Here is an 8,899-nt window from a genome sequence, read left to right on the forward strand (position 1 = left end):
TATCCCGCGATGCGTCCGATACACAGATAGTTCCAAGGCGGCCGAGGAGCCTCACCGCATATCAATCGGGGTGCGAGGCGAGGGATGGGGCGGGAAGGCCCCAACGGCTAGACGGAAGAGGCTTCAGGGCCACCTCGGAATGGTCCAAGCATCGGACGCGCTTGGGGCGACTGCCAGTGCCAACCCCTTATCCCGCGATGCGTCCGATACACAGATGGTTCCAAGGCGGCCGAGGAGCCTCACCGCATAGCAATCGGGGGTGCGAGGCGAGGGATGGGGCGGGAAGGCCCCAACGGCTAGACGGAAGAGGCTTCAGGGCCGCCTAGGAATGGTCCAAGCATCGGACACGCTAGGGGCGACTACCAGTGACAGCCCCCTATCCCGCGATGCGTCCGATACGAAGATGGTTCCAAGGCGGCCGAGGAGCCTCACCGCATAGCAATCGGGGTGCGAGGTGGGGGATGCGGCGAGATGGCCCCAACGGCTAGACGGAAGAGGCCACAGGGCCGCGTCGGAATAGTCCAAGCATCGGACGCGCTTGGGGCGACTACCAGTGACAACCCCTTATCCCGCGATGCGTCCGATACGAAGATAGTTCCAAGGCGGCCGAGGAGCCTCACCGCATAGCAATCGGGGTGCGAGGTGGGGGATGCGGCGAGATGGCCCCAACGGCTAGACGGAAGAGGCTGCAGGGCCGCCTCGGAATAGTCCAAACATCGGACGCGCTTGGGGCCACTACCAGTGACAACCCCTTATCCCGCGATGCGTCCGATACGAAGATAGTTCCAAGGCGGCCGAAGAGCCTCACCGCATAGCAATCGGGGTGCGAGGTGGGGGATGCGGCGAGATGGCCCCAACGGCTAGACGGAAGAGGCCACAGGGCCGCCTCGGAATAGTCCAAGCATCGGACGCGCTTGGGGCGACTACCAGTGACAACCCCTTATCCCGCGATGCGTCCGATACGAAGATAGTTCCCAGGCGGCCGAGGAGCCTCACCGCATAGCAATCGGGGTGCGAGGCGAGGGATGCGGCGAGATGGCCCCAAAGGCTAGACGGAAGAGGCTGCAGGGCTGCCTCGGAATAGTCCAAGCATCGGACGCGCTTGGGGCGACTACCACTGCCAACCCCTTATCCCGCGATGCGTCCGATACACAGATAGTTCCGAGGTGGCCGAGGAGGTGGGGGATGCGGCGAGATGGCCCCAACGGCTAGACGGAAGAGGCTGCAGGGCCGCCTCGGAATAGTCCAAGCATCGGACGCGCTTGGGGCGACTACCAGTGACAACCCCTTATCCCGCGATGCGTCCGATACACAGATAGTTCCGAGGCGGCCAAGGAGCCTCACCGCATAGCAATCGTGGTGCGAGGTGGGGGATGCGGCGAGATGGCCCCAACGGCTAGACGGAAGAGGCTGCAGGGCCGCCTCGGAATGGTCCAAGCATCGGATGCGCTTGGGGCGACTACCACTGCCAACCCCTTATCCCGCGATGCGTCCGATACACAGATAGTTCCAAGGCGGCCGAGGAGCCTCACAGCATAGCAATCAGGGTGCGAGGCGAGGGATGCGGCGAGAAAGCCCCAACGGCTAGAGGGAAGAGGCTTCAGGTCCGCCTCGGAATGGTCCAAGCATCGGACGCGCTTGGGGCGACTACCAGTGACAACCCCTTATCCCGCGACGCGTCCGATACACAGATAGTTCCAAGGCGGCCGAGGAGCCTCACCGCATAGCAATCGGGGTGCGAGGCGAGGGATGCGGCGAGAAGGACCCAACGGCTACACGGAAGAGGCTTCGGGGCCGCCTCGGAATGGTCCAAGCATCGGACGCGCTTGGGGCGACTACCAGTGACAACCCCTTATCCCGCGACGCGTCCGATACACAGATAGTTCCGAGGCGGCCGAGGAGCCTCACCGCATAGCAATCGGGGTGCGAGGCGAGGGATGCGGCGAGAAGGACCCAACGGCTAGACGGAAGAGGCTTCGGGGCCGCCTCGGAATGGTCCAAGCATCGGACGCGCTTGGGGCGACTACCAGTGACAACCCCTTATCCCGCGACGCGTCCGATACACAGATAGTTCCAAGGCGGCCGAGGAGCCTCACCGCATAGCAATCGGGGTGCGAGGCGAGGGATGCGGCGAGAAGGACCCAACGGCTAGACGGAAGAGGCTTCGGGTCCGCCTCGGAATGGTCCAAGCATCGGACGCGCTTGGGGCGACTACCAGTGACAACCCCTTATCCCGCGACGCGTCCGATACACAGATAGTTCCAAGGCGGCCGAGGAGCCTCACCGCATAGCAATCGGGGTGCGAGGCGAGGGATGCGGCGAGAAGGACCCAACGGCTAGACGGAAGAGGCTTCGGGTCCGCCTCGGAATGGTCCAAGCATCGGACGCGCTTGGGGCGACTACCAGTGACAACCCCTTATCCCGCGACGCGTCCGATACACAGATAGTTCCAAGGCGGCCGAGGAGCCTCACCGCATAGCAATCGGGGTGCGAGGCGAGGGATGCGGCGAGAAGGACCCAACGGCTAGACGGAAGAGGCTTCGGGTCCGCCTCGGAATGGTCCAAGCATCGGACGCGCTTGGGGCGACTACCAGTGACAACCCCTTATCCCGCGACGCGTCCGATACACAGATAGTTCCGAGGCGGCCGAGGAGCCTCACCGCATAGCGATCGGGGTGCGAGGCGAAGGATGCGGCGAGAAGGACCCAACGGCTAGACGGAAGAGGCTTCGGGTCCGCCTCGGAATGGTCCAAGCATCGGACGCGCTTGGGGCGACTACCAGTGACAACCCCTTATCCCGCGACGCGTCCGATACACAGATAGTTCCAAGGCGGCCGAGGAGCCTCACCGCATAGCAATCGGGGTGCGAGGCGAGGGATGCGGCAAGAAGGACCCAACGGCTAGACGGAAGAGGCTTCAGGGCCGCCTCGGAATGGTCCAAGCATCGAACGCGCTTGGGGCGACTACCAGTGACAACCCCTTATCCCGCGACGCGTCCGATACACAGATAGTTCCGAGGCGGCCGAGGAGCCTCACCGCATAGCAATCGGGGTGCGAGGCGAGGGATGCGGCGAGAAGGACCCAACGGCTAGACGGAAGAGGCTTCAGGGCCGCCTCGGAATGGTCCAAGCATCGGACGCGCTTGGGGCGACTACCAGTGACAACCCCTTATCCCGCGACGCGTCCGATACACAGATAGTTCCGAGGCGGCCGAGGAGCCTCACCGCATAGCAATCGGGGTGCGAGGCGAGGGATGCGGCGAGAAGGACCCAACGGCTAGACGGAAGAGGCTTCAGGGCCGCCTCGGAATGGTCCAAGCATCGGACGCGCTTGGGGCGACTACCAATGACAACCCCTTATCCCGCGACGCGTCCGATACACAGATAGTTCCGAGGCGGCCGAGGAGCCTCACCGCATAGCAATCGGGGTGCGAGGCGAGGGATGCGGCGAGAAGGACCCAACGGCTAGACGGAAGAGGCTTCAGGGCCGCCTCGGAATGGTTCAAGCATCGGACGCGCTTGGGGCGACTACCAGTGACAACCCCTTATCCCGCGACGCGTCCGATACACAGATAGTTCCGAGGCGGCCGAGGAGCCTCACCGCATAGCAATCGGGGTGCGAGGCGAGGGATGCGGCGAGAAGGACCCAACGGCTAGACGGAAGAGGCTTCAGGGCCGCCTCGGAATGGTCCAAGCATCGGACGCGCTTGGGGCGACTACCGTTGCCAACCCCTTATCCCGCGATGCGTCTGATACACAGATAGTTCCGAGGCGGCCGAGGAGCCTCACCGCATAGCAATCGGGTTGCGAGGCAGATTATTGGGAAGGGAACCCCCTGGGATGCGGCTCAAGCAGTGCCCAAAGGGACTGGAATGCGGAATCACATCGAGAGACCCAAATGCTATACGAGGGCTCAAATCGAATTATCGATTTGGCCACGACATGGACGCATCGGAACGACTACCTTTGCCGAACCACTCGCAATTGCATCCATACCGAAACCAATAGACATTTCCGTTAGAGCCCTCGCATAGCATTCGGGAATCTCGCATGCCCCTCTAAATCGACCAATGCTGGCGCTCAATGAAAATCCGAGCGCTACCACCGTTCGAGCGCCAGCATTGGTCGAGTTAGAGGGGCACGGGGGAGAATGCTCCAGTCAACACCTCCCCTATATAAGTTATTTGTCCGATTCTCGCACAACCGTAGTCTGCCTCGTCGAATCAAACAACGGTCCCAGATTCCGACTTCCGTTCCATAGAGACCCAAAAGCTAGATGGAGGCTCGCAAGAAAGAGAGTCGGCGCATAGCAATCGGGTTTCTCGAACGTTTAGGGACCGAGCTCACTTGCGGATAGGGCAAAATCCGCCAAGCAACCCAAAAGCTAGACGGGGGCTCGAATCGAATCGCCTAGGCGGCCACAACAACGACGTGTTGGATCGACTACCAGTGCCAAACCATTCAGCAAGACTAGTCTGTGTCGAGGCCGGATAGAGATTCTCAGAGAGCGCCCGCATAGCATTTAGGAGACCTGCCGCGTCCCTCACACTCGACAAATGGTGGTGCACGTTTATAAATCCGAGCGATCCCAACCCTTTCAAGCACCAACATCGGTCGAGATAGAGGGGCACGGAGGGGGCTGCGTGAGACAACACAGTCCCCTATATAAGTTATTTGTCCGATTCTCACACATCCGAAGAATGGTCATCAAATCGGACAACAGCCCAAACTTCCGACTTCCGTCCCAGAAAGCCCAAGAGCTATCTAAAACGTTCATGGCCGGAACTCGATCGCGGCTATACCAGTCCGCCAAGCAACCCAAAAGCTAGACTGGAGCTCTAGTCGAATCACCTCTGTGGCCATTGCAAGGACGTGTTGGAGCGACTACCATTGCCGAACCATTCCGCAGGTCGAGTCCATACCAAGGCCGCATAGAGATTCACGATGAGCTCCTGCATAGCAATCAGGAGACTTGCCGTGTCCATCACAATCGATAAATCCTGGTGCAAGATTTTTGCATCCGAGCGCTCCAACCAGTCGAGCACCAGCATCAATCGACATAAACGGGCACGGGGGGAGGATGCTCGAGAACACTACCTCCCCTGTAACGGGTCTGCATTGGGCAGAATACTTGCACAGTTTTTGGATCGGGTCCAGCCTTAGTGGGGTTCCATTTTGCATCGGAACTCTTTCTTTTGCATAGCCGACATGGAATTGGTGTTTCACACAGCCGACTTAATTCATTTCATCGGCGGGGCCGATATGTTTTATTTCTTTGGCGGGGGCCGACATGGGACTTGGCCGATGTTCTTCTTAGCGCGGACTTAACTCATATGAGTCCGGACCTATATGGGCGCTAATTTTCCATTGGCGGGATTCCTTTTGGGCCGGCCCTATCCGCCCAACGGCTCTTTTATTTGGGTCCGACCCTCCAGTATATAAGATGAGCGGGATGCTCATTCTTGGCAAGGGAAGGAAAGCAGAAGCAGATTCAGAATCAGGATCATCAGCGATCAAGCATTCGGCAGCGAGCAGACGAGCAGACAGATGCGAGTCTTCGGCGTCGCAAGTCTGAGTGCGAGTATTGCAGCGAGGGACTTTATTGCTCAGGCGAGCATTGGGGTCTTGTGACTTGGCGATCTGGCACCTCGAGGAGCTAACTGGTTCTCCTCTCGAGCGAGCCGATCCCAGTCTGAGTCGAAGGGACTCTTTGTAACCTGTTCGAGTCAGATTGGCTGGCTGGGCAATCCATTTGGGGGCGACCGGTATTTCTCAATACCGAGTTCTATCCAGCATTGTAATCTTTGAGGATAATAATAAAGGATATGGGCACCTCGCCCCACCTTTGAATGTTGTGTTGTCTATTTTATTCCGCATTGCATCGTATCCTTTTATGCATTCTGGGAGCAAGTCGATCTGCATTTTCATTGTGCATTCCGCTTTAGCGCAATATTGGAAGGGACGAGGCGTAGGCCGAAGGTCTCTGACCTTGAACGGATCCGAGTCGGGTCGGGACTTGTCGGTGCCGCACAGGCTTAACTCCCAAAGCCCGTGACAGTTGGTATCAGAGCTTCGGATCAGATCCGGGGCTGTGCAGATCGAAAGATGGCAGATACAGATAGTCAGCATGAAGTGGAGGTCGTGCAACCTGAGAGTAAGGCTGCGAAGGTGTCTTCGAAGGGGAAAGATCCGAAGCACCGCGATTGGCTCCAAGACCATGAAAATCGACTCGAGGACTTGGAACAGTCCGACCTCGAGGAGCGCATGACGGCAGAGTGGTCGAAGCTGGCGGAACAGATAGAGTCTTTGAGGGAAGAGATCCGCTTCCTCAAAGAGGGGCAACAGATCTTCCATTCGTTGTTGCAGGGAGGAACGCATGGTTCTAAGGCAACTCGAGTTGGAACTTATGACGGTGAGCGCGATGACAAGGCACTTGATAATTTCTTCTGGGATGTTGAGGAGTACCTGTCGTGTGCACCGAAGACGTCTGATGAGGCACAGGTCAAGGATATTGCAACATACCTTACCGGCAGTGCGAAGCTGTGGTGGCGAACGCATCAGGCAGATGAACGCGCTGGGAAGACGGTGAAACCGATCAAGTCCTGGGCTGACTTGAAGGCAGCGCTTCATGATCAATTCCGACCTGGGAATTCGGATTGGATCATCCGATCCAGGTTCGATGAACTCAAGCATACCGGCACTATTCGAGAGTATGTCAAGGCATTTCAGGTGTTGGATTTGGAATGCACCAAGTTGAGCGACTTCGAGAAGTTATTCCTCTTCACTAAGGGTCTGCAACCCTGGGCGAAGGATGAGCTGAGGAGACAGAAAGTTCAGACTTTGGCCGAGGCGATCACAGTTGCGGATGGGCTGCTCGATTATAAGGGCGATGCAGCTAGGGGCTTTGGTGGAGCTCGAACAGACTACAAGAAGAACTTCCGCCGGAAAGAAAAGAAGGGAGGCGGACCTCCTTCTGATCCTAACGGCGAGCCCAGGAAGAAGAAACCGAAGAAGTCGAATGGAGAAGGCAACCCGAAGAAGAAAGATCACACACAGACTGAGAAGAAGAAGGATCGTGATCCAGGGTGTTTCATCTGTGGCAAAGATGATCACTGGGCACGGAGCTGTCCAGATCGGAGTAGGATCAACGCGCTGTTGTTCGAGGAGAAGAAGTTGCCCGCAATGAGCACCTTGCAACTCCTGAATGCAGTGCAACATTCTACCGAAGTGGCCGATAAGCACGAGTTGTGTTTTGTGGAGACTTTCTTTGGCAACAAGAAGGTGCTAGCTATGGTGGATTCAGGTGCCACCCACAACTACATCTCCGCATGCCGAGCGAAGAAGCTTGGACTCAAGATCGAGCCCACTACAAATCAGTTCAAGGCGGTGACCGCACCCGCACAGCAGGTGAGCGGTGAGATCCATAAGGAAGTCATCCGAGTTGGGTCGTGGCAGGGTGTGCTTGATTTGATCGCCATTGGAATGAATGAGTTCGATCTCATACTCGGGCAGGAGTTCTTGAGGTCGGCATCAGCAGCTGTGGTGCCACACTTGAGCTGTTTGCTGATATTGGATCCGAGCAGACCAAGTATGGTTCCGATGATGAAGAGCGTGGAACAGGATCTCCTGTTGAATGCGCTCAGTGCTAAGCAGGTTGGCAAGGGAAGGCGAGAGGAGTTGTTTTTGGCCGCACTGATTGGAGATTGGGATGAAGGAGAGTCGTCAGGACCCTCTAACACCTCGGCGATCCAGGATGTGTTGTCCGAGTTTGCGGATGTTATGCCAGACCAGCTCCCAGCTGTGTTACCACCGAGGAGGCACGTTGATCACAGGATCGAACTGGAGTCAGGGGCAAGACCACCAGCGAAGGCTCCTTATCGACTCTCCGCACCAGAGATGGAAGAGTTGAGGAAGCAGTTGGCAGAGCTCGCTGAGGCAGGATACTTGCGTCCCTCCAGATCACCTTATGCTGCTCCAGTATTGTTCCAGCGCAAGAAGGATGGAAGCCTTCGGATGTGTGTGGACTATCGAGCTTTGAACAAGCTCACCATCAAGAACAAGTATCCGTTACCTCTCATAGCGGATAGCTTTGATCGACTGGTCGATGCAAGAGTGTTCACCAAGTTGGACCTGAGGCAGGGTTACTATCAGATCAGGATCGCGCCAGGTGATGAGGAGAAGACCGCGATCACGACGAGGTATGGTAGCTATGAATTCTTGGTTATGCCTTTTGGTCTCACTAACGCTCCTGCAACCTTCAGCACCTTGATGAACGATGTGTTTCGCTCATTATTGGACAAGTGCGTTGTTGTGTATCTGGATGACATTTTGGTATACAGTCGAGACATGGAGGAACACAAGCGGCACCTTCAGGAGGTGTTTGCTTTGTTGAGAGAACATCAGCTGTTCGCAAAGAAGGAAAAGTGTGCTTTTGCGCAGGAGGAAGTGCCGTTTCTGGGCCATATTCTTGGTCGTGGCCAGATCCGACCAGACCCGGAGAAGCTTCAGGCAATCCGAGACTGGGAGCCGCTTCGCAATGTGCATGAGGTGAGACAGTTCCTTGGTTTAGCTAACTACTATCGCAAGTTTGTAGCAGGCTATTCCCGGATTGCGAGCCCCTTGACGGATCTGTTGAAGAAGGACCGCGGATGGAAATGGGGCGATAAGCAGCAGACAGCATTTGAGTTGCTAAAAGACAAGTTGACTGAGGAGCCAGTCCTTGCTTTGCCGAAATATGGCCAACCTTTTGAGGTCCAAACCGATGCGTCCGACTATGCCATGGGTGGAGTTTTGATGCAGGATGGGCATCCTGTGGCATATGAATCTCGGAAGTTGAATGACAGAGAGAGGAACTACTCGGCGCATGAGAAAGAGATGACTGCGATAGTGCACTGTTTGAG

This window comes from Cryptomeria japonica, unplaced genomic scaffold, assembly GCF_030272615.1.
Source record: "Cryptomeria japonica unplaced genomic scaffold, Sugi_1.0 HiC_scaffold_26, whole genome shotgun sequence".
NCBI classification, from domain to species: Eukaryota; Viridiplantae; Streptophyta; class Pinopsida; order Cupressales; family Cupressaceae; genus Cryptomeria; species Cryptomeria japonica.